At 38.3% G+C, this 27,078-nt stretch overlaps 1 pseudogene; it reads left to right on the top strand.

The window, feature by feature from the left end:
• The first annotated feature begins 7,642 nt into the window (after nt 1–7,642).
• On the top strand, nt 7,643–14,903 carry LOC121906574 (annotated as a pseudogene).
• The last annotated feature ends 12,175 nt before the right edge of the window (nt 14,904–27,078 follow it).

The raw sequence follows: 27,078 nt of genomic DNA, 5'->3' as shown, positions 1-27,078 counted from the left end.
GCCCCAATATATATATATATATATATATAATATATAAATAGTAAGTAAAGTTTCGTTAAAAAAACAAAAACACTCACAGACACATGACACGTACCTCTTAGTGACGTTAAACTTTAACAAGTTCAACTCTGTAATTTCAGATTTCAAAGAGCTTAATGGCCTCTTAAAATTAAAAACACTCCTTAGAGAAGGAGACAGGGCGTATCTTGCTGCCAAATATGTATCAACATGCCACAACCTGAGGGACAGTGAATGACCTAGACACACACACACACACACACACACACACACACACACACACACACACACACACACACACACACACACACACACACACACACACACACACACATATACATCAATCTTAATGTATTAATGTTCATATTATTGGGGTTTTTTTGTTGGTTTTTGTTGTTGTTGTTGTTTTTTTACAAATACTGTATTTGGACAAATTGTATTTTGATGCTTTGCCAAGACAGCCCATTGAATTGAACTGAATTAATAATTCTAAGTTCCACCAGGAGCTCAAAGGACCAACAGTGTCAATACCAGTGACCAACTAGATCTTTAAAGTAGGTATGACCCCTGATTATCTTCAACACATGGTTGACATGGTAGATTAATGGTTATCATTAATGAAAATTGTATCCATATACCACTTTTTTCATCTCTTTATTTATACAAACCATCACTTACAGCATGTGACATTAAAACAATAACAGAAAACACTTAGGCATCATAATGAAATAAAGATAACATAACAGGCATGACTTCACTTTCAATTGGTTGATACATTTAACGTGGTAACAGGACATAAGTAATAACAATAAAAATATGAGATTATAAATTAACAAAAGGTAGACAAAATCAGATTCTTAACAAAAAATAGAGCATACTAAGTGTATGTGCACATTTCTTATTATTTATAAGTTGGATAGACTCAAAATACTTTCTAAATTCAATCATGAAAAGTTCAAATGATGGAGGTATCCATATAACACTAAAAACACACAGTTGTGAGTTGTAAGGTGGACAAAATATCAGCACCACAAACTACACTCCAGGCTCCAGGCTGCTTTAAAGAACAAACAGTGAATTCATTTTTTATTAGTCTAGTTCAAGTGACTAATGACCTCTTGAATCATAAGTTCTCCAGTGGAAGCGACTAGACAGTGTGGGTTGGGATTATGTAGTGCACAGTGGTCTGCACAGGTCACCAGACATTATCATGTACTGAGCACAGCCATAATCATTGTAAGTCTGATTTTTATCAGTTATCTGAACATCCTGTATGAGTTGTCATCAAACAACCTTGTGCTTGTGTACAACTGTAATTAGTTGTTCATTGTGGAGTCTGTTGCATTGGGTTAGAGCGGTAAAAATCTTGCAGTCTGCTGATGGTCCTGATAGGCTTTTCTACTACACAAGAAACTTTCTTGGCAGATGTAATCTGGGTGAATGCCACTGACACAGCACTGGGAACTTTCCATGGAAGACATTTAATTCAGTATTTCACTAGAACACATAAAAACATAATTCACCATATCTCTTTCTGTTTTCTCTCTCTCTCTCTCACACACACACACAGACATACACACTGTATGTTGAAAAACAGAACTTCTGCATTGCAGAACCCCCCTGTGACACTCCTCACTAAGCCTGAGATGTGTTATTGTGAAAGACGCAAGGAAACCACTGAGGGGTTGTAACGGTAGTGATTCTTTGGAAATTAAAAAACATAGACAACAGAATTCCCTGTAACATTGAAAGGTGTTTTTCCTTGTAATACAGATGTTTATTTCAAAATAGAGCATTCAGAAATTGTTGAACAGCTAAAATTTGACATTTTAGCAGGTTATTGAAAAATTAAAGCACAATCAATGGAGTGGAATTAGTGAAACATGATTGTCAGCAGTACAAATACAATGCTGTGATATCACAATTCATTATCAATGGGTACATTTGACTTTACTCACTCCCTGTCTCTCACTTGTTTTTACCCTCATTCTCACTTTCTGACCACAACCAAGACCAGTGTTTTTTTTTATAACTATTTTAAAATAGTTAATTAAATTTATATTTTGGTGTTTGTTCTTAGTGTCCTCCGCTCAAATGTTCACAAAAGATGACTTCAATTTGTCTTTTTGCACTGAAACAGGAAGTTTCATATATAGCATCAATATGAACTCAATGAAATGTTAACATAAAAAAAACATTAACAAAGCAGGAAAAATAATTCCATAAATGAAAACCAGAAAGCTGAAACATATGTAACAGCTGAAGCAGTCATGTAATCATTTATCCTCCAATTATATGGACTTCAACACTGTCTGTTAGCTGCCTGTTAATAGATTTCCAGCCTGCTCAGATGATTATAGCTGGTCTGACTGATAAATATTACAGTGTCACTTTAAAGCTCTGTCATTCATGTTGTGGAGGATATTTTGTTGTTTAGAATGTTGGATTAACTTAAATCCAACTGTAACTCCATCAATGAAATATTCAATGATTCATCACTCAGTTCCTGCCAAAGACATACACATGGTTGGTTTACACAGATGGACATGTGCTGTTCTCAGCTGATTTATTTTGACTAGTTAAACTTCCTGAGAAAGACAAGATGTGTTGAAATGTTGATCCATAGAATTTCATCCTTCTCTCTTTTGTTTACATCTGAGACTAAACTGTTAACACACAAAGCTACTTTGGCCTTCTACTTGTTTAACCATGTAAATATATAGATTATGACAGTTTAACAAATATGACAGTTTGACAGGACCATGCTTGTAAATTCGTTCTGCTTTGCATCACTGATGTTTTGCTGAATGACAATAAAAGGATCTTTAATCTTGAATAAGTGATTTCAGCTTGAAATTCTGAAAAGATACCATTTGCACAACTACTACTACTACTACTACTACTATTACTACTACTACTACTACTACTACTGCTACTACTACTACTACTACTACTACTACTACTACTACTCAGGCCTGGCGCCAGGATGATGGGGGGCTGTTAAAAATTGCAAGGGGGCAATTTTTTTCATAAAATAAAATTCACTGATCTAACCATGCAACAGCTCAAATGGCTAAATAACAACAACATAAGGCTAGTGTCTCAAAATCAAAGGATACATTTAATTATCCAAGCACTCATAAAAATGATTCAAAATCAACAGCTGTAGAAACAGCTGTTTGGCTCTTTTCTCTCTATCTCTCTCTCTCTCACTCAGTTCAAGTGCCAACTCCGACTCCTCTTCAGCATTGAAAGGTTCGTCTGACCTGTCAGGGCCAGTGTTGTCACTTCCCTCTCAAATGTTTTTTGGACCTTGTAGCCATTTAAAAATTCCACTCATCCGGCTTGCTAAAATCAACGACTGCATCAAGCTAATGTTAATGTTACTAGTTCATGCTATGTTGGATATGATGTCAGGTGTGTAAGTGGCTAAGCACAGGCAAATTTTATTTCTAAAATATTTAAATGATTAACAACAAACTGTGTTAAGTATGGGCCAGAGTGCCAGAGCAACGGAGATGAAAAAGTCATGAAATCGTAGGTAAGCATGTTTCTGTTTAATGTTAGAGCAGTTAGGAACAGTACAGTTACATAAGCGCTTCCGTTTCACCACACCATTGTTGTTTTGGTTGTTAGTTGTTTCACACTGCCCTCTCACTTGCTAGGTGGTCTACAGGCTGTAAGCCTGCCCCCACGACAACAGGCTCAGCAGAGAGAAAACAGAAAACTGAACTGAAAACAAAACCGAGGACTGACAACAAAGGAAGACAACACACGTACAGTAAAACCAGCGAAACAATGAGATACTTCCATTTTTGGAGTTACAATGATTACACGCCTGCAGCTTTGAGTTTTCGTGTTTTTAAATAGTTTTTTATTTATGGAATTATTTTTCTTGGTTTTGGGCTCACAGTCATTATTTAGATAATACTTTTACGTCGTTTTTTATATTTCACTGAGCTCACATTTATCTCTGTGTTAACTGGTCCTTTAAGAAGTGTTCACATGAATCTGTCAAACCTGCCTGTTTAATCTGAGAGTTAAATATGTCGTCACCTAAGTTTTCCCCCAAGGCTAAATTCTTTTAGAAGTTTTGTTCAGAGTTTTGTTAGAATGTCATGTTCTCTAAAGCTGAATCTTGACGGGCACTTTCAGTTTGATTGGAAAACGAGATTAGATGGATAACAAACACTCAACACATATCAATAAATGAGTCAGGGATGATGACAGTTGAGGTTTACAGGGAACAGATGTGAGTTGAGTTACAGTTTCTCACAAAAGAGCTTTTTACTTTTCTCTGCTGTATCAGTGGTGAGAAAACAAGGTGAGACGAAACCGCTGACTGACAGCGTAGAGGGCCATGTCAGCTGTACTGTGCTGGTTGTGTGTGGGTGTTGCGGGGGAGTCCCCATGGGAGTGGGTTATACATTAAATCATTGTCGGTGAGTCAGCAGCGCTGAAAGGAAACTAGTAGTGCAGGGAGGGGATTCCCTCTGTGTGTGTGTGTGTGTGTGTGTGTGCATCATACTCTTATTGAAAGCTGATATTAATCTGTCATTTACAAATAAGACATGCAGCTTTGATACTGTCATCAAAGTACAATGATCCAGAAACACCTACAAATTCTGACTATTCATGAATCTCTCTACATTTGAGAGTACAAAGGAGTGAGGTCTGCACACTGTTAATCATTTTATTCTCTTTTTTGAGGCCTTGAAAAAGAGAATGAAATTATTTATTGGGAGCTTAACAGCGTGCAGATCTCACTCCTTTGTATCCTAAAATAAAAAACAATTGTCTTGCACCTGAATAATTTGCCTGGATGTGAGAACACTTGGTCCCTCTTCCAATAATAATACATTTGATTCAGTGTTTCAATAAAATGTCAAAAAATAGTTAAAAATTACTATTTTTCTCAGAGCCCATGATGATATCATTAAATTGCTTTCAAGTTCAAAATCCAAACATATTCAACTTACAAAAACACAGAACAGACAAAAGCTGCAAATATTCACATTTCAGAGGCTGGAACTGGAAAATGTTTGGCATTTTTCTTAAATTATCAAAACATTTAATCAGTTATCACACACAGATGAAATTTTGCTATCCTGCTCATTGATTAACCCAGTATTACCCTCAGTGAGTCCGACTAATATTAGTATTATATTGGTCAATTTTACCTTCATACTGACATGACATATATTACCATATATGAGCAGAGAAGAAATTGCAGTGATTGGCAAAGAAATGTTTGGGATAATTTAAAAACAGCATTGCTGTTACATATTTTGACAAACTTATTAGAGCCTGAGCACCCAGCAGCATGAAGGCCCTATTTTATCTGAAGGCATTCTTCTTCCTCTTCCTCTTCCTCTTCCTCTTCTCTGCAATGAATTGCATTTTTGAAGGGCTAAATTTGCTCGAAAACTCACAAAACTTTGCACATTCGTAAGAAGTGGGGGGAAATTGTGTCTTTAATAGTGATTGGGCTTGGGCATGGTCAGCGGGATCCATAGCACAACCAAACGCGGGTCCATTTTGGAAAAAGTTTCTTTGATGTTCATAAAATTCGGTAAGATCACTGCTCTCATCATTATACCTGGAAATTTCTTTTTTGGAATGTTTTTGCCCAACAGGAAGTCAGCCATTTTGGATTTTGTGTGTCAATTTTCATTTCACAAACACATATTTGAGGCCTTTTGGATGCACACAAACTCACAAAACTTTGCACACTTGTTTGAATTAGTAAGTAGTTTGATTTATTATCATAAATGGGCTTTGGTGTTGCACAGCAGCTGTATAGCGCCCCCCAATTACTTTGGGCATTTTTGAGGTGCTAGGAATGCTTGAAAACTCACAAAACTTTGCACATTCGTCAGAAGTGGCGCAACTTGATATCTGATATGGGTCTTTGGCTTGGGTGTTCCAAAATGGCTCAAGGGTGCTCCCTAGAAAATTTCAAATTAAAAGCCCTCACTTTTAAATTTGACGTGGATGAACAAAATTTGTAAGGCACATGTATCATCCAGACGCATAAAAAACCCTAAGTCCAACAGGAAGTCAGCCATTTTGACTATACTGTGCAATTTTTGTGCAGTTTTTGCCATTTGTAGGCATTGTATTTTAACAAACTCCTCCTAGAAAATTAACCCGAGCGACTTCAAATTTGGTCAGTGTCATCTAAAGTCCTTTGTGATGAAAAGTTATCAAAATCTTGAATTTTCATCGAACGCCCTGGCAGTGCAGCAAACTTCGATGTTTCGCCATGAAGCAGGAAGTTGTTGTAACTTCAATGTACATCGGCTAACCTAAATCACGTTTCTCATGCTTAATAAGAGTTCTGGCCTGAAAACATCTACATGTAAATACTGAGTCATAGTCATAGCGCCACCTACTGACAACAGGAAGTCAGGCTGATATGAGAAACATCATCCGCTTTACATGGAATTCACATGGTGCGGTCTACACATGATATACAGCGACATCATGTATAATTGTGGGTGCTCTCTAGCGCCACATAGTGGACACAAGAAGTAAAATTTAACTTCATATTTCAAATTTAACATGCAACATCCAGTAAGAGCCCAGACCTGAAGACACACAATAAAAGCCTTTTGACTGTGGCCCACGACGACATGTGCAAAGGTGCGAGGGGTGATCATTGCTGCTTGCAGCTTTAATTTATATTTCAACTGTTAAATATCACAGTAAATAGTATTCATGATCACAATAATCATCAGCGCTTCCTGATATCCCACTATTAGTGCTAAAATATAGTTAAATTACTTCATGCCATGATTGCCTTGGATTCTATTCAGTGAACAGTGGTCTGTATATTGTAGCTTTGTTGGACTCTGGAAAAAGAAATAATTTCAAAAACAATTTAAACACTTTAAACAGAAGTAGGTTGCTCACAGATTGAGACAGATGCTTGGAAATAACTTAAATACAGCTTGTGTTTGTGGCATATGGCATAGTTCATGAATTTTTCCTGATGAAATTGATTGATTGATTGATTTCTGGAGTCCAAGAACTTTGTATTAAGTGTTATCTACTGGCTGTTAACAGTTACATTCTTTTTTAAAAGGCAGAGAAGTTTGTAAAAGCACACAGGACATAACAGTTATACTGGGCTCTTACAGGCCACTAGTACTGACTGTCGCTCTGTGTTCATGGTGCCCTCTGAAAACAACAATAATCATGGTAATGGAAATACTTGGCAGCATTGGCTAGTTGCGTAAGATGACGTTGTACGATTTCTGGTTTGAGGATGGTGAGCACAAGCATTTTCGCTTTCCGATGCTGGTCAGTTTGTAGACAACAAAATGACTTTCTACATGCGATGTCTTCAAGATATTCCAAAGATAACGAACAATGATGTTCACCACATCATTCAAGCTGCAACATCAGCACCAAGGAATAAGTGAGAGAAGCTTCAAGATGTAACTTTATGTCTCCAGTTACATGAATAAATACAAAGGTAAGTTAACTTGCTAGCTTGATAGCTAACTAACATAAACAGCCACAGAGGATTAGCTATCTTGCTAACCAGCTTACTTTGCTATCTAACATTGGATAATTTGACAACAATTTGACAAATATGACCAAGTTTTAGGTGTGTTGATGATAAGGTGATATCGTCCCCAGTATCAAACAAAGATCAACGAACAGGGACAGTGAGCATCCGAGCTAGCTGCCACAGGTCTGTGAGGAAATATGAGAAACCTCACAAGCTCAGAGTAGGAAGGAAGACAGTTCAGTTGTTCATCAGTTTCAAGCCAGTTCTGTGCTAATTATTTTCTGGGGATTTGATGTGGCTAGGATAGGTTCTGTAACTCTATATCATCAACATCTGAAGTAGGTAACATAAATGTTACCTGCTTTCATGAAGAAACCAGAAACTGGCTGTGGTGGCTGTTGTTCTTTGCTGTATGTTCACTTTCATTTATCTGCATGCTGTTCAGTATTAACTGTTGTACAAACTATGTTTGAATGTAGGTTTGAGTAAATTAAGACACTAACATTATAGACTACTCAGACTTATCTATTTTAATTTCCTTACAATGTTCCAAAAACCGAATGGGGATAGAGGCTTGGTACATTGACAGCTCTGATGAAGCCACACAAACTGAACCCGAATCAGCCTGTTTCCCTGGTATTTGATTGGAGTTTTGAACTGGAAGGTAAATTACAGCCACAGCAAGCTGCTGCCTTAAAGTTTCTATATAAAAGCTTAACCATGATAAACATTTATATTCTGAATAGCTAAAGTCAAAATTGTGCTTTATGTATATGTACAATATTAAAGGAACAAGGTTTAGGATTTAGTGGCATCTAGCGTTGAGGTTGCAGATTGCAACCAACTGAATACCCCCCCACCCCCCTCCCCTTCCAAGCATGTAGGAGAACCTAGGCTGCGAAACTTGCAAAAAAAACATGAAAGGCCCTCTCTAGAGCCAGTGTTTGGTTTGTCCATTCTGGGCTCCTATAGAAACATAGCAGTGCAACATGGTGGGCTCCATGGAAGAGGACCTGCTCCCTATGTATATATAAAGTGCTCATTCTAAGGTAACTAAAACACACTAATTAAAATATACTTATGAATATTAAATTCCATTTCTTCCCAGTCCGTTCCACTAGATGCCACTAAATTCTACACACTGCACCTTTAAGTTACAAAGCTTCATTTAACACTTCTTTGTGTTACATAACTAATGAGAACGTCAAAACTGAAAAAGTACGACACATATGTCAACGTTTAGTGTGTAGTTCTTAAGTTGTTAAGCTTATAGTTTAGTTGTTGGAAGGAAATGTTATGAGTAAAAACCTGTGTTTAAGCTTGGGGACGTGGAAATAAACACACAAATTAGAAAGTGAGTTACAATTTTTAGTGGATTTTTTTACTGCCAGTTAAGCCCCAGTTTGTGCCTCTTGTGGTGGTACTGATTCTCCCTGAACACAACTGATCAGGAAGAAGCCTGAGAACCAGCTCCCAGCCACATTAAAAAAAGAAAAACCAAAAACAAATAATATTCACTTACAGAACCTCATAACGTTCTGTACAATGGGAAACGTCCCCTCACTAAACAAATGCCTCCTCAACAGTATTAATGACAAAAATGCCTCTTCGATAATTATAATGAAAAAATGCGATAAGTATCTACTTTGATAGGTATAAACAAATGCCTCTTTAATATGTATAATAAATAAACAAAATAAAGCTTGAAGGTGTCTGGCTATTGTGCAGCAAGCACAACCTCTTGCACAAATAACACTAGGAGAGACCCAACGCAGGTCAATTGGTTGAAAGATTTATTTTGTAGTGTTCCTCAAAGGTACCCTCAAATCAGAAAGGCAAAAGACCAGAAAGAAGACTCAAAAGGGCCTGAACAGACCAGAGTTTCTGTCTGACTATCTCTACAAATGAGGTCTGCAACCAGTTGAGGAAAGAACTGAGTGACCAGAGTGTGCAGTTTCTCTCCTCTCTTAAACCCCAGAAAAAGGGCGTCGTCACACCTTGATTGGCCAAGAGGGGAATGCACCCAGCTGCTCTCAATTACTATTTGGAAGCCAGTCCCCACATCCTGCACAACAGGTAATCTGAATAACCCTCTAATCAACCCAGATGGATTTCGACATACAATACGAATTTGGAACAGGGATACACGAATTTGGAACAGGGAAATGATAGCAAGTCCCACAAATGGGTGACTGCTACACTCTAATGTATTCTCATTACGTACTGTACATAAAAAGCACTATCAGGGGCAAACTGCTTGAATGGAATTTACTGTTGTGACGTGTAACAAATTATTAAATTACCAAACAAATTTAAGTGAGTTTCAACAGTTTGTTTCCTGATCAGAGCTGTTGTGCTGTTGTTGCAGCTGAATGCTGATAACTATGAAACAGACTCAGAGCTGCAGCAGATCCGAAAGGACCAAGGCTACTATACTACATATGACCATATGGACTCCATCACTATTCACAAAGACACACTGCCTAACTCTGAGGAAATTCTGAGATACTGTCACTTTGTTGGCAAACTGGAGTGAAGTAAAATTATGCTCTACAGAGGTTTATGACAGCAGTCTGTGGTGAAGACAATGACAGTTACCATATGTACTGGATATGAAGACTTATAATTAAATGAAGAAAACCATTAGTCTTCTCATTTCTGTCCACTCACCTGAAGATGTTCTTAGGGGAACATTTGACCTTGGACAATGAGATCTGGTACATCCGAGACAGCGGGGCCTACTTCAATATCAGGGACAAGGAGGTTAGATGGATCAGAATTGCTATGAGCAAGGGTGACCTGATCACCCTGTCAGCCGACATCTACCACCGCTTTACCCCAGACAAGACTGGACGTCTGACAGCTAATTACATGAAAATAGGCAGACAAATAGACTCTGAATATTACTGACCCCACAGATACAAGAATCAACTAGTATAAATGATAAAATCTTCAAAGCTGGATTAAATAATTCATGAGGATACATGTTAGTGATTTTTTATTGATATGACAGCACATTCCTTTGAAAAACCTGGAAGTAGTTAAACACTTTTTGGCTATCTCATCTATCTTAGTGTAGATGCTCAACACTGACAGTCTCACAGTGCCTCATCATACTGGATTAGATATGATGAAATTTAAATGATGCCTGAGGGGGTTTGTTGCTGCAGAAAAGAATATTTGAATGAGACTAGAGCAGCTTGACAGCACAAAGTGACAGTTACATTAACATATTAAAAGAGTGTAGAGCTGCAATGATTAACCAGTAGTTGCCAACTATAAAATTAATCTTCAACTATTCTGATAAGTGATTAATCGAGTCATTTTTTTAAGAGGAAAGATTCCAGCTTCTAAAATGTGAATATTTTCTGATGTCCTTAGACCTTTAAGGTAGTAAATATTGGGTTGTGGACTGTTGGTCGGGACCACAGACTGTAAAAAATATGGACGTAGCCACCGTAATGTCACCCATTGATTTCTGAAGATCGGTTTTGAAGCTCAAAGTACTGCCATCTTGGCAGTGCCTGACTCCATCTAACTCCCGGCTAATCCAAAATGGGCAAAGAGGTGGAGCTGAGGCAGGCACTCAAAGCAGCCACGTCCTTAATTATGCATAACTTTACAGCTTAATAAAATTTAAAGGGTTGAGTTATAAAAAAATTCACCCCCATACAGTTGTCATGGAAGGGGAAATTAGCTACAGAGACCAAAACCGTTTTTTGTACCAGGCTGTAAACATGTTTATTTCTGCTGTAAAGTTGGACATTTTAACATGGGGGTCTATGGGGATTGACTCACTTTTGGAGCCAGCCTCAAGTGGCCATTCGAGGAACTGCAGTTTTTGGCACTTCAGCATTGGCTTGGACAAAACAAGACATTTGAGGACGTTGCCTTGAGCTTCGAGAAGAAGTGACAGACCAATTTACTACTTTCTGACATTTTATGATCAAACAACTAATGCATTAATTGAGAAAATAATTGACAGATTAATCGATAATGAAAATATGTGTTTGTTTCCACAGAACTACACAAAAGCCATAAGACTGTTTGTGGGGGAGCCGGTGTAGAAAACTCACAACTGACCTGCTGAATGACTTTGACATCCATGAGAAGTACATGGCTTCTCTGCAGGGGTCCTGAGAGAAGGCTGCAGCAGACTACATCAACTACAAACTCAACTCCATGTGAACACTGTTCACACTAGATGCAGAACTTCTGATGTTATTGTGCCAGGTTTTAAGATAGAATGTTGAAGACAGATCTCCTGTAGCAAAGAAGTCATGTTATGTACTAAGATGCTTTTTAGTGGTAAATGAAATTATGTAGCTCACATGTAGACTGTCTCATAGTAGAAAATAAGTACATTTACTCAAGTCACAATTTATTATTTAGTATTTCCATTTTATGCTACACTTCTTCTCCGTTACTATCGTTCCTGGTTAGATTTAGATTCTACATACAAAACATATGATCAGATAATAACATATTATGCACATATAAGTACGTTTAAAATAGCTTCATCTCAGCTATCTAGATTTAAATGCTGCTTACAGATTAATCCATCCGTAATGATGATTTAATAATATGTAACATTTTGAAAGGGGTCATTCTGCATGAGTACTTAGACTCCTTTGTTGAGTCTTCTCTGCCCCCTGATTGAAGTTGTCTCTATGGATCTTAATGAGCCACTGAGTCCGTACCTCAGGATCAACAGGAGACTGATGAAAGCTAATCTTGACGAATTAGCACATGGAGGCACACGACAATGTAGAGCCGTTTTCTTCTCTTGCTGTTGATATGTTAATTGTTTCTCCTCAATCTTAAAAACACTCATGATTGCTATTGCCATCCAGGTCTTCTCGCAATTCTCCTCACAACCACTACAACAAACTACAATCGGACACAGTAACGCACACCACGCATAGCCTGGAAGATAAGAGACGCCCTCATGTGCAGCGGGCGAATTGATACTGTCAGAATGTTCGAACAATGCCACTGTTACGACCCTGGCTCAGGGGGGAAGTAACATGAACGAGGAAAACTGAATTATATAAAACAAATTTCAGTTTATTAATTAAGCAAAGAAAGGAAAACAAATAACAATGTGGTGTGGAGGAGACTGCTGGCTGAGAGAGAGCCAAGAAGATGGAGGAAGGGCATTTTTGTAGGTTGCTCAGCTGCCACCAGTTGGACGGGACCAATGATTGGTCTCAGCTCCCTGAAACAAAGGGCAGGTACACAGAACACACAACACAGGACATAACAACCACCCTCATATCTGTTTGATAAATATAACACCACAGCAAGCAGCCTGTTAGCTTAGCTGAGCATAAAGACTGGAAAGGAGGAAACAGCTAGCTTGGCTCCCTCTGAAGACAACAAAATCTGCCTACCAGCACATCTGAAGCTCACAAATTAATGCATTTGCCTTTGATATTCACAATCTTTGCAGAATATGGTGAGATAAAGGAAAGATAGTGACTTGTTTTTAGAGAGTCCATATCCTTATCCAGGCCACTTAAAAATGGCCCTTAAATCTTTTCACCAGAGCCAGTTACGTCATGATGAATTTTATCCAAGTTTAGTGAGGAAGTCAGTTCATCCAGCCAGGGTTTGAAAGCAGGCGGAAAAGTGGATTTCCAATTCTTCAAGATAAATCTTTTGGCTGTGATCTTTGTGATCTGTGAGTAGCCAAAAAAGCCAGTTCATAATCTACCTCTATAAACCAGTAAAAAATGTCCTCCCAACATTTAACCAAGCATGGATGAGTTAAAAAGAGGTGAGAGGTCTTTTCTGGGGGGGAAAATAATGATGAATTACTTTGAAATGGATGCATCGAGCTCAAACACTTACTGAAAATCAAACCTCCGTCTCATACACACTGAGATATTTCTTAAACCTAACTCTGTGTTTCATGCCAATTTAAGATGGACAAGTTGAGAGAAATGATACCAATTGAGATATTGCCTTCTTGAAAACTGACAGAAACTGCTCATTGATAAACTAGGAAAATTAGGGTAATATTTTTACGGTAAACAAAAATTTTGTAAGGTCATGAAATGAAAAAGATTTGGGCAGGCCAATGTAACTTCAAGATTAGCAAAAGATCAAAATTCTTGTCCGATGAACAAATCTCTGATGACCTTCAGCCCTTTTTCTTTCCATTCATGGAACACATTATCATTAAAAGAGGAGATGAAATTATGATCATAACAAACTGGGACAATTAATGAAAAAAAAGAGAAGTGCTGACAGTGGACTCTTTACACATGAATGAGCCTCCGTCTGTACCCATTTGGGGAGTCTAGGGCCATGGCTGCAGCTCCAGAGTTTTATTCTTAACAATAATGAATAATAATGCTCTGACATTCGCTGCCCCCTAGTAGAATCTAAAAATTTTAGGAAAAAACCCTCCTAACAAAGTGAAAAGTGAGAGGTGAAACTACCAGCTTAAAAAAACAAGACAGCCTCGACTCAGCTTTACTGTTTTTGTTTTTTTTTTTCATTTTTTAAATATATATGTTTAGATTATCATTTGCAGTCTTGAATCATCAGAGAACTCTGAAATGAAAAAATTCTTGTTAGCTCTGCTGATATATGTATGGTCAAAAGTATGTGGACACCCAAATATTGCGCCCATGTGTGATTGTTGAACATCTTGAGCGAAAATCTGCTGACATAACAGCCTCCACTCTCCTGGGAAGACTTTCCACAAGATTAAGGAACCTGGCTGCAGGCATTTGCTATATATACATACAGTTGGCCAGTTCATTCCAAATTTCATTTTCTTCCACACCAAACTGGGAAAAACTTTCTTGGGAAGACCCATTTCTTTATGTCCTTTGAAAAGGGTCTTCCCCAAACTGTTGCCACAAAGTGTAAAGCACACTATCCTCTAAAATATAATTGTATTCTGTAGCATGAAGATTTTCCTTTCCCTGATGGCATCATGCACATTTATTAAAAAAACAAAACATAACAAAAAAATTCTTCATGTCTGATTTTGCGAGTAGTAAGAAGCTAACACACCCCTGAAATAATTACTGTAAATCTACTGTAACGGTTAATGAGGCTGAAGGTAGAGTTATTATTTTAATGGCTTCCATCATGTGCAGCATAGACTGTATAGAAATAATGGACGTAGCTACTATGATATCGCCCATTGGTTTGTGAACTCCCGTTTTGAAGCATTTGGCATTTTGCCATCTTGGTTTTATGGAGCCAGAAGTGATGAGAAGTTACCATATTTGGATGAGAGCATGGAGCTTGGGAGGAGCTCCCCAGGGTCCAACCTCAGGCACAACTGTGGTAGCGACTTGTCAACCACGAGGTAGCCACGTCCTAAAGAATATCCTGCTTTATTGTCTATTTTACTCTAAATGGAGCCATAATTTACAAAATGAACATCATTCTGTGTTAAAGAGGACTAGTGATTGAGACCATAAAGTCATTAGGAAACTGTTTACTGAGGTAATAAATCAAGTGAGAAGTAGGGTCATTTTCCCAGATATAGATTTCTATACAAATGGACTTCTATTTGGAGCCAATGGAGTCGCGCCCTGCTGGCCATTAGAGAGAATGCAGGTTAAAGGCACTTTTGCATCAGTTTCCTTGCATGTGCATGTTCCTGTGCATGAAATGTGCAAGAGGTCCTGTAAGTTTTTCCCAACATGAGAAGACAGCATGAAGGTGGCAAGTAGAAACAGGTGGATGTGGTCTGACATAGAATCTGTGCAGCAGAAAGTAAAAATGTTCTGGTCATTGTTAACTGCAACAAGTCAGTTAAGCTACAGTACAGGCATACAGTACCAGTCAAAAGTTTGAACACACGTTCCCATTCACTTGAATTGGAAATTGTGCCCAGACTTTTGACTGGTACTATAACTGTCAGCTGTTAACCTTTTCAAATGACAAATATGTCAAAAAATGAAAATGTTGTATTGGATTCTTGCTGTTGTCAAATCAACCTGTATTTGTTCATAGTGTGTAATTGCAGGCAATTGCAATTTTGGTGTTGCTTAAAGGATTGAAAAGTTACATTTCTCATCCAAGTAAGTAACACTTTATGATACAGACCATGATTTACTATCTTATTTTGTTGTATGAATTACCAATACAAGAATTACTGATTTCCACTGTTAGTTAAATGTGGTTACAATGGAAGAAAGCACAACTATGGGGAATGAGGAAGTAACAATTGGGCATTTTTGGGGAAAGTATAAAATAAATTATACTATAAGTTTGGGATAAATAACACTATGTGGAACCTACAAAGTGATTTTGGTAAAACATTTGATCTGTGTTATATTATTACATTTACACTTATTATGTTATAGTAGTTCGTATTTGTTATAGTTTTTCCTCCTCCTTCTCAAGTAGCTGTGCACTTGCGAAAGGTATAAAGTTTGTTTTGTACTCCAACCTACCCATTACAGGCTACATCAGTGCTGGAGGAACATGCCTACTTCATTTCAGTTTAGACCCATTTCTACGGTGGCCCTGTGGGTCAAACAACAACAACAACATTTCAGAAAACACAATGTTTCATGAAACATGACATTTCACAAAGTACATCAATATTTCACACTTGCTCTTTGTGATTGGACCGAACTGGCATGTCTGCTTTGAGTGACAGGTGGGTCAGGTTCCTCTGGCTGGCTAGCCGTGCACTTCAGCTAACCGAGAAATGAATCAGAGCTCTGGCTGCAGCTGTTGTTCCTGCTTTTGGTGACTTTTAATGCCAGTATCAGACTACAAATAATATGACTTGCTGTGTGTTAGACTGTAAACTGCCTGACAGGTTCTTCGGCTCATGGTGTTTCAGTAAGTGGAGTTCTAGTAACATTCTATCTTGCATGATAGTACAAACAGGTATGCACTTTGTTGTTAGCATAACTTGTTAGCTAGCAAATTAGCCTGCTAACCATTAAAATCAGTGCTACAGTTCTCCAGATGCGCTACTGGTGAGTCTGCAGGTAGTTTTGATGTTGCAGGATGTCATAGGATCATAGTGTTGTTTTTTCCACTTGTTATCAGTATATTGGAAACATGAAACTCTCTACTCAGTCTTTCATAAAAGCAAAAAGTATATAACACTAGACAGCTCTATGACACTTACCACATAATTACTGTACTAGCTTATTAAGCCTAGGACATACTCTTGGCTATAATTCCTGGTTGAGATTCTTCATGATAACAATATTATCGCAGTATCTATAGAACTTTGAAAAAAAAAAATGCTATCAGTCAAATCATCTTTAACTTTGTTTATTGTGTTTTGCCTCTTTTCTGGCAAATGAATTATACTCAAAATATGAGTGTAGGGAGGTGGAGAGAGAGTCAGAAACCATAACTGTGCAGAGTTTGAAAGAAGTTTGAACACACTGAAGTATAAGGTTTTTATTTCTGCCTGAATATTTTTTTTGCAAACAGATGCCTGCAGATGACCTATAGCTGTGACTTATTAGCTGGAAAACACAATGGGATCACAGCATGGAGCCTTACCTAAGTTCAAATCTAATAACAATACCACAGAAAACAAATATTTTACACGTTTTTCTAAGCATGTATTCCAAAAAAAGGCCATTTAGAGACACCAAATAGCCCCTGCTTCAGAGTAACTGAAGCGTAAACATATTATAGTGCTTTGTTCCCCTGTTGAAACTAAACTTCCTTAGGTCAAAAGAAGTGCTAAAGCTGAAAAGCAGCTCATATAAAAAGTAAATCACAGCATACTATATTTACATAATTTCCATGTTGTGGCTTTATAAAAAGCAATAAAGCAGCATATGGTCATTTTTAGAATTTCATTGGCTATTTGAAACGCCAGTCATTGGCAGATTCTGTTCCTATTGGCTCCGTCTGTACACAAAAGAAGAGGGGCAGGCTCTCCCAGGTCACCAGGTTTTCAACATGGACTCTCGTTGGCTATTGTAGGCTATAGACAGGATATGGAAGCTCCTACTGGGTCAAGCGAGGTGTCTATCGAAAGGTCGGAGAGAGAATACATTGGAAGATTAGGACATCCGCCGGCTAATTTGAAATGATGCAACAGCTGTTCATGGATATTTATTGATGTAATGATGTGTTTTGGACTAAATATTTTACTGGATTGGATCGACTGGACCTTTGCCAATGTAACAAGCCTGTTTTTGTTGGAGTTGTATCAGTCAGTGGAGTAATATGAGGCTTCATAGGTGAGAAGAGTGAAGTTTGTAATTGTTTGTCTGTTTGTTGGCAGTCTGACAGAGGCATTGGTTGTACACGCTGTTGTGATTGTATCTTGTAATGATTTGCATCAATCGAATCACAAGAATCTTAGCTTTCCAAAGATGTGTTGCATGAGTATCCAGTTAAAGACAGGAGTTGTGTACATAGCATAGTTGTGTACTTAACAATGTGACAGCCCATCCACGGGCCATCGGAATGTTAAGGGGTTTTGAGAGGCACTGGATTATTTACACAATATCATATGTGTATTATTAACATATCAACATTTAATTTTTTAAATATCATGGTTATAATCAATACCAGTATATCACAACACCCCTAATTTGTACCAAAACTGTACCCCAGGATTGGTGAGTACCCCTGTCATACTTTTGGGAATGTAACCCATATATTTACCATATTTACTTATTTATGTCCATATGTTCTTCAGTAACCCCTCCATCTGAAGTTCAAAAGATTTTAAGCACTGTATCCTGTTGGAACCCAGTATTTACGAAAATACTTAGAGTACACTTTATGTCTCTTCTGTTTGGGAATATATTCCCACATTCTTGTTTTATTTCAAGCATGAGTAGGAACTGGTACTTGGACACGGATTTGCACAGGACACCGTGAATTGACGCAAAGACGCATCCATGTGAGTTGAAAATCTTTCATCTAGAGCAAAGTATTTGTGCCTGTCACAGGGCTTTATCAGTCTGCTTCATAAACATACAGAGGTGAGAGGGAAAAGGAAAGACATTGGAGTTAAATGACAGAACTGGAGTGTTTGGTGAGTTCTGAGTTCAGTCAGAGGCTGAACTGAACACAAACACACAGGCACACTCCCATAAACATAGTCAGTGTGTCCATTGCTTGCTAGCTTAAAGCTCATATAGTCATTGGTACATTGAGAGTTTGGGGCAAATAAACACAAACGGTCCAGCGGTCAAACTTGAGCAAATGACACAAAACTTTGCTTTGCGTTCTATCCAAACACACCATTAGGGTTAGTTTATGGTGAATCAGAACTGGTTTGTATGACGTGCTGTCAGACCATGTCAGAAACAAAAAGTGTTTATTGTTTTTCAGAACTGATGTTACAGACAACGGGAAGACATGATATTGTTTTAATACAGGGATTCAGTGCATATTTTCAGAGAGTCTCTCCTGTATGGTAGTCTTAGTTTTGCACTCCTTAAGTACAAAAACTGACAAAAATAGTTGTGTCAAGAATGAAAAAGAGAGCTGAAAGAGAAGTTCAAACCCTGGCTCCTTTCTCACCTCCACAAAGCTGACTAATCATGACGTGAAAGGTGTGTGAGTATTGGCTCGTCAGTTTTTGAAAGTTACAACTGCCTCAACACAGGCCCCCCTAATCAGATGTCTAAAAGGTGAGAGTATATAACGGCCCCTTTAAGAGTCTGATATCTTCAAAAACTCATGAGATATAACTGAAACTTTCTGCATGCCTAGATACCTCTAGAGGTTAAGTAAGTCAAAAAAACATGTGTGTCTGTAATTTTGGTGCAATGACCTTTTAATGATTTGGTATCATAATGGAGGGACTGTGTAATAAGAGGCAGTGGAGGAGTATGGGGCTGGACAGAGCAAATAATGATAACTAGAGACTGAGAGTGAGGGCATGGTGGACTACGCAGTTACTGTTGACAGGAAAAGCACCTACACTGAAATTACACAGTGGGGAGTTACAGACAGTTCATTATGTGTTTCTGAAGAACCACTCGTCTACAACTGGGAGAGATTGCCAGCTAGGAAATGTGCTACACTAAGAGTTATTACCCAACACAGGTGTGATTGTAACACTTCCTCTCCCCACATTATATGTTCCAGTTACGGTGACCAGACGTCCTGAAAAATTCAGGACAGTCCCGAATCACGAGCAGTTGTCCCGAATCCTTACCTGTTTGTCCTGAAAAATAGACTAAACACGAGTTTTGATTAGTTATAGCCAAATAAAACATTAAATACTAATCATTGTGACACATTCTTTTGGTGTTGCCCACAGACGGCCACTGTTATGTCCATAGCCTACATGAATTATGGCTGTTGGATTTTTTTTTTTTTTTTAAGCTGTGTACAGTAGTGCTGCGAATTGATAAACAACTATGCACAGAGGTGACATAAAGCTATGGTGTTGTCAAATTAAAACATTTACGGAGGGAAATTAAACCATCCATGGCTGACATGGAGCCCAGTGTCGTGGGATAAAGATAGAGAAGTTTCAGTCACGAGGACAGGGGAAGTGTAGCTGCAGGTAGCCATGGATAAGTGGTGATCTGACATGCGCGTCATGCAGGCAGATGTGATAAGCACCGCACTGATGAAACGAATAAAATCAAATTTATTTTTTGTAACGGATAATGATTTATACACTGTTAAATACAACACAGTCATTGTATTCCTTTTTCCTAATGATAGACAGTTGACTTCATTTTAGCATTGAGTTTTGACTTTCACGTGTTTTACTGTTCGTTGATACTGAAGGGCAAATTCAGCAATGTGAATTGTGCATTGTTTGCAACCGCTATCTGCCCCGTCTCAAGGTCTGATTCACAAAAGATATTGCATAAAATTTTGCAGCTGAGTGCAATTTGCCCTTGTTTTGCCTCTGATTGAGAGAGCAGGGCTGTTTCCAGTGTTTCAGACTTTTCTCCACATTTCAGCACACAGACTAGTCCATAATAAACTGCAGAGAGCACAATAGCCTCAAATTGCATGTCTTTATCTAACAGAGATGCACACACACAGAGTTCTCTACAGCCACAAACCAACTTTCAAGTATTTTGTTTCTTTTACCTCTCTAGTATTTTGCATTTATACGTGATCTACTGAAATGTCAAATGTCAAAATACAGCTAATACAGCTAATGTGACTCAGGCAGGTCTGAAACGTGTTAGATTGATGTCTGAATCTTACAATAATGTCGTTCAGGTGTCACTGAATGTATCTGGGATTTCGCAGAAACATCAGCATTGATGTTCTGTTTGTTGTCCACAGCTGGCTGTGTGTCACAGCTGGCTGCAGCATCACACAGCAGCTGAAACAATAAGTGCGTCTCCAAACTGAGAAAGAGGCTGTGTGCATTTATGTACGTGGCAGAGCAGCAGTAACTTCATCAACACCGGATCGGTCAGGATCTGACAGTAATTAATGTTCTGTGTTCTGTGACACATCTACACAGATCAGCTGTTACACACAGATTCAAGCTTTATATGGTGAAATTGTTTGTAAAAAAGCAGCACTTATGGATGAATCCTGAGCTCCATCAGAGCTGTCAGGACTTTTTTTTTTTAAGAAGCCGAAAGTCCAAGATAAGCCTACCACTCCATACCAACTTGATTGATTTTGCCCTTGATATCATTCCGTTCAGTTCAATATAATTCAATGCCTGACAAGCTTGAGATTTGAAGAAAGAGAGAGAGAGAGTGAGTGAGTTTCACATACCACCAACTCTCTGAGGACCCTAATAATTTCACTCTAACTGCGCATGGCTATTAGTGCTGGACCTGGTCTTTGTGAATTGGACTGTTTGCATTGAGGCTCATTTGCATAGAAATTTTGCAATTTTGCACCACATGTATGCATATTATCTAATTTACATACATGCAAATAGCAAAGGAGCACCAAGACTATTTGCTTGGCAGTACAGCTTGAGGTGCATTCCACCCTTTGTGGGTGCTTTGTGAATTACAAGGTTTTTTGTGTCTCATTTGCGCAGGTTTAGTGGCGCAAAAACCACACAATCCTTTTGTGAATTCGCCTCTGAATGTAATGTACTGGAGGCCTCGCCCAATGAGGCCACATGACCACGGCCACCGCCAACTCTCGAATTTCACCCCTTCTCATCTGGTCACCCTAGTTCCTGTAAGGAATGAAACAACCTGGAATGAAACGGAGTCATTGGAATTTCATTTGGAAAGTGCTGCTTAGTTTGCCAGATTTTTTTTCTCTTTTTTTTAAACTTTTTTTGGGGGGGGCATTTTTGTCTTTATTTGATAGACAATAGCAATCCAGACAGAAAATCTTAATCTTAATGCAGGGAGAAAGAGAGATGATGAACAAGACATTGCTGTTATACGGTATGAACCTTAACCACTTGGCTATCAGAGGGCCTAGTTTTCCAGAATTTTAAACACAATTGGTTTTGCCATACTTGTGAGAACTTTGTATTGACCTGAATTGATTTCAACTAAAACCAATGTACGAATACGAGGGGGCTACTATCCCGTGCTTTTGCATGTGCTGACTACACCAGCAGTCAGTTCTGATTATACTTGATTAAGGGTTTGGTTTAGGGAATGCGTCAAACAAAGTGCTTGTCAGATCATCTAATAGTGTCACACACCTGCTCACCTAACAGCTTTCCAGCATCAGCATTGGAGGGTTCTACATCTGACGATCCAACATGCAGTGATTGGACAGGTGTGCAAAGGTGTGAAAGCCGGCAGGGTTTGAACCCCTCTCAAACTCTATTTTCATTCTTCACACAACTACCTCAGTAACTTTTGTGTGTAAAACATAAACTGTATAAAAATAATGGATGTAGCCGCCATGACGTCACCCATTGGTTTGTGGACCCTAGTTTTGAAGCCTGTAGCCAAAATGTGAGTTTGGCATTTTGACTGTCATCATCTTGGTTTTTTTGAAGCTAGAAGTGATGAGAAGTGACCATATTTGGTCAAAAGGGTGGGGCTGATCCTAACGCTATTTGCTATCTTGGTTAGCACAGCGCATTTACAGTCTATGTTTAACTGTGATAATGCTACTGCTAATTTTCGCTAGCAAAAAATGGGCTTAAACCATTAAAACAAAATGTACTTACTGGAAAAACTGAACATCCAACTTCCTTTAGTACAACCAAATCAGGTTCAAGGCACTTTTGCATTGGCTTCACTTCTCAGACCCAGAACTACCTGCTTGGTGTAAAACCAAGTTCAACAGCATGAATTCCTTTGAGAGACTGTCTCAAAGTGTGCAGATATTATCCCTGTCCATATGATAGACTGTATCTCGCCCCTCTTTATAATGGTGTTTTTGCTCCTCCTTCAGGTGCGGTCATTGAAAAACAGTCTAAAAACACTTTTGCCTTTAGACTGTTCTCACAATTTATTTTTATGAAATAAATGTATCTATGCAGCTCGTTTTACTTTACTTCATGAACTAAACCACACAAACGACAATCTTTTTCAGGTATCTGAGGTATCTGGGCCAGATATAGTAGTTCAGCCAATTTTCCACTGAACCTCCATGTATTTACTGGAAATTCAGGATCTCTGTTGACAGAACAAAATATTAATGTGTCTATGTATTAGGTGTTATTATTTTTTGCTGACTGTGCTGAGCCATCTGCTACCTGACTGTGAAAATATACAGTATGTATGGAACTACACCCTCTGGCACATATAAGGACTCTGAATAAAGTATCTCTTAGGTGATGATGAATGTTATCAGGGTACTCTTGTTTAGGGATGAATTGCAGGGGGTTTGTAAGGTGTGCAGTTTCTGTGACTGAGTACATGGCTCAGTCTACCTGAACCATGCAATGTGTGTGTGTTTGTGTGTGTGCGTGTGTTGATCCTGTTGTGCAGCAAGAGCTCGGCCACCTGCTTCTCTTGGGCGCTGTGCCATCTGAGAAGGGGCTCAACGTGTCGAGGCCACGGATGGGTAAGCAGCCCTGGCCATTAACACATTAAACACACACTGAGACACACAAACAAAATTGATTTGCATGTACCTGGATGCACTCATTGTACCAATGTAAGCAAACAGACACACACACACTAGAGTGCCATTAAAGGTTCCACTACGCCTGTTGACGAAAGCATGTGCTAATCTTTTCAGAGTGACTCATTTGGACGGTTAAAAGCCCTGCACTTCCTCTGACATCATTTAGTTGTTGTTGCTTATCAGAGGACACGTTACTACCTTCCTCCCCCTTCCTGATTTACTCATTATTACATGGTCAAACCTCATTTAAAGGTCAAATTCTGCTCCATGGATGTAGCTTGCTGCTGCACTTTTACTATATTCTTAAAAGAAACCCATGAGAAGAAAAAAGTTTCCTTTTCTTTCTCTCTGTAATAGTGATTTAAGTCATGCTGGCCTGCAGAATCCAAGAGCTCACTTCCCAAATGATTTATTATGTGTAAGTAAATAATAAAAAGAAGCTTTGGGACTGACTCAAATTTGAATAAACAGACGTGTACTTTACGTGGTGTTCCTCTTTTCAGTGAAAAAGATAACAGAATGTTCTACAGATGGAATTTGTGTATGTGGGGAAGAGTCCTTCCATCCCGCATGCAAGTAAAGATAATGTCTTAGCAATCAATTAGATGCGTCAGTATAAGTATCTATTTAAGATTTAAAAACAGTTTTGGGCAGTTTTGATTTTTTGCTCTGTCTCAAAGAGGAGGAAATCTGTTGACAGTAGTTAGGTCAATACATCATCGTCCACAGGCCAGACTTCATGGGGGATGGAGGGAAAGAGATACACGAGAAAGATGACAAAGATTTTATTGATCTCAGCACCATGTTACCAATGTTTAGAAGATTTGTCTGTGTGTCGGCAGACTTGTATTTACTTCAGCAACCACCAAACAATCTCTCTTTCCAATAACCTCTCTCTGTCCGTCTGGATGACAAAGAAACAGAGAAGGATCTGTCGCCAGAATAGATGGACTCAATCCATTTTTTCCCCTATATTTAAAAACTTCAAACATCAAGAACACAATGGAAACAGGTCTGTGACTCAGTTGTGTCATTACAATGTGGTACATAGAAAAATTAGACAGTCTAAAGTTACAATCTGCCACAGTTTAATATTTAAAACATGTGTGCTTTGTTTCTCTCTATCACCGATTTAAGACTAGAGCAGACTATTCTGTTTTTTAACTGGAGACAGAAACCAATAGCTGAGAATCCATACTTGTGCATGCGTGATTCCATTGTAGCCAAAATGAAGATGCTCTTGTAGTTGGAGCAGCTTGGAGACAAGTCGATGACAGATATCCGTACCAGTATCCAAGAGCGTAAGAGGAAACCAGGGGCAAAAAACAGACGAAAACAGTCTGGGACAAAAATGTTTTGCAGCGTAAGCAGTACAGCAATTCTGAAATTTAGCCTGGTTGTCTGCACTAGCTTTCATGTAACACACATGATTCAATTTATTTCCAGCTCATAAAAGCCTGCTGAGTAAAATCCAATGTAGCACATCATTTCTTCCCCGGTCATTGATTGGTATGCTGAAGCAATGCACTCAGCACTGCAACATTGGTTTTGTTGTAACACAGCTTCCAGCCACTGGTGGCAGCACTAGCAGGCAATGTTTCTGCATCAGAAAATTATCATCATAGGTCAGTGTTGTTTTCTTGAATCATGGCCATGACCATTTTTTTTTTTTTTACTTGTAAATCAAACCTTAACCAGATAGTAATCAGAAAAAGGTGATATGAATCATTTTCGTCAATGGCTTGTTGCACTGGCACCAAATGTTAAAATGCTCATATGGGTTGTCTTGGAAGGTGATGAAAAACTACCTATAAGGTCGGAGGACTTGGTGGCATCAGTGTTTGATGGTGCAGCACAGAAACAAAAAAATCCCAAAATATCACAATTTAATTCAGACTTTTGGAAACTGCCCCTGAGTCATCACCACATCACTCCCCTCTCACTTTTAGGACTGATTGTTCCTTTCTTGCTTTCTTTCTTCATGTAAACAGTTCAGCTAATCCAGGATTATGGTAAAACCTCTCTTTCCCCTCCTCCTGTCTCCTCTATTCTCTGTCGGAACATACTGAGGCCATTCATTGTTGGCCTCAGCAGGGCCAAATAAAACAAGGGTATGAGTAATTTTATAAACAGAACAGCTCTGTGTCAGCAGGCTAAAATGTCTAAAAATCAGCTTCACCGCGTTAACACAGCGAACATGCGTATGAAGAGGATTACAGAGGCAGGACGACATTGATTGACAGCAAACCGAGTATTTAATGTTCTGCATCACCATGTCACATCTCTCATTTGGGTACAAACATGGCGAGAAGCTAATTGTTGTTGAGAAAGTAACTGGTTTAATTTGCTGACATTTATGTTTAGCTACGAGAAATTTCTTGTGATTGTTGGAAACACCTGTATTGGTTCTGAATACAAAAAATGATTTCATATTACCTTGGATTAACTGAAACACATGTTAGTACTAGATCTGTTACTGCCAGTCATTACTCCACAAGCCAGTGTAGTATTGTATGCATATTATGTGGTATAACATAATATTAGCATGGTATCTCTATAAGTTATATAAACAGATTCTATTTTTATATTAAATTATAATTTTTAATTTAAAATGATGAATGTTTAATTAAAAAATAACATATGTATGAGAATATAAATTATAATATAATTGCATACAATTAAAATTTTCAAAATGAAAAACATGAATATACAACCTTGATAATGAATAATTTAAAATGTTAAAACAGTGCCCGGTCTCCCGTAAACCTAAAATCTACTTGATATGAAGACAGATTTAAAATAAGACAAAGCTTTTACAGTTTCAGTGGATCCAGGTCACTGCAACAGCAAAGGGATTGAATTCAGCCGAGAAGAACACAAATACAACAACTTATTTCTCTTATGTTCTCTGTTTAAGAGACAACTTACTGCTAACCTTTTCCTCTGCTCACATTCACCGTCACTGTTCTGCCATTTGCTCAACCACACACTCACAAATTAAACTACAACAGGGCATGAAGACATTTAAAAAAAAAAAAAAAAAAAAAAAAAGATCATGAAATACAGCAAGATAACACTGAAATAAATTGGTGATCTGAAGAGAACACACCAAACACCAAACAAATTAAGAAACTTGAAACGTGAAATTTGTTGTTGTGAAAGTTGCATTATGATTAATGCATCTCTCAAACAAGCTGTGTGTTGCGAGACTCAATATGCTGTTGTGTTGGAGAGCAGAGATGATGTTTGGTGTGAAAGATCAGGTGTTTGCGGTGGAACTAAAGGTTACCAACAGATGTCACCTTGGTTTCATTTTTAGTGTTGTGGGTCGAGAGGAAAAAAAATACCCACAGAACATTCTCAGGTGTTATTTTATATTCTCTCATGAATATAAAATAACACCTTCTGGTAGGACAACCACAAACGCACACACACACACACACGCATGCAGCAAGATGTACACAAGAACCTGTCAGGCCAAATATTTGCCTTCATTAATAAATGAAATTCAAAGCATCAGGGAGGCGTCTCACAGGGATTAGACCATCACATCGTCTGTTCACAGTGCAGTGAAACATACT

This window comes from Thunnus maccoyii, chromosome 11 (assembly GCF_910596095.1).
Source record: "Thunnus maccoyii chromosome 11, fThuMac1.1, whole genome shotgun sequence".
NCBI classification, from domain to species: Eukaryota; Metazoa; Chordata; class Actinopteri; order Scombriformes; family Scombridae; genus Thunnus; species Thunnus maccoyii.
This window is presented reverse-complemented; position numbering and strand designations above follow the sequence as displayed.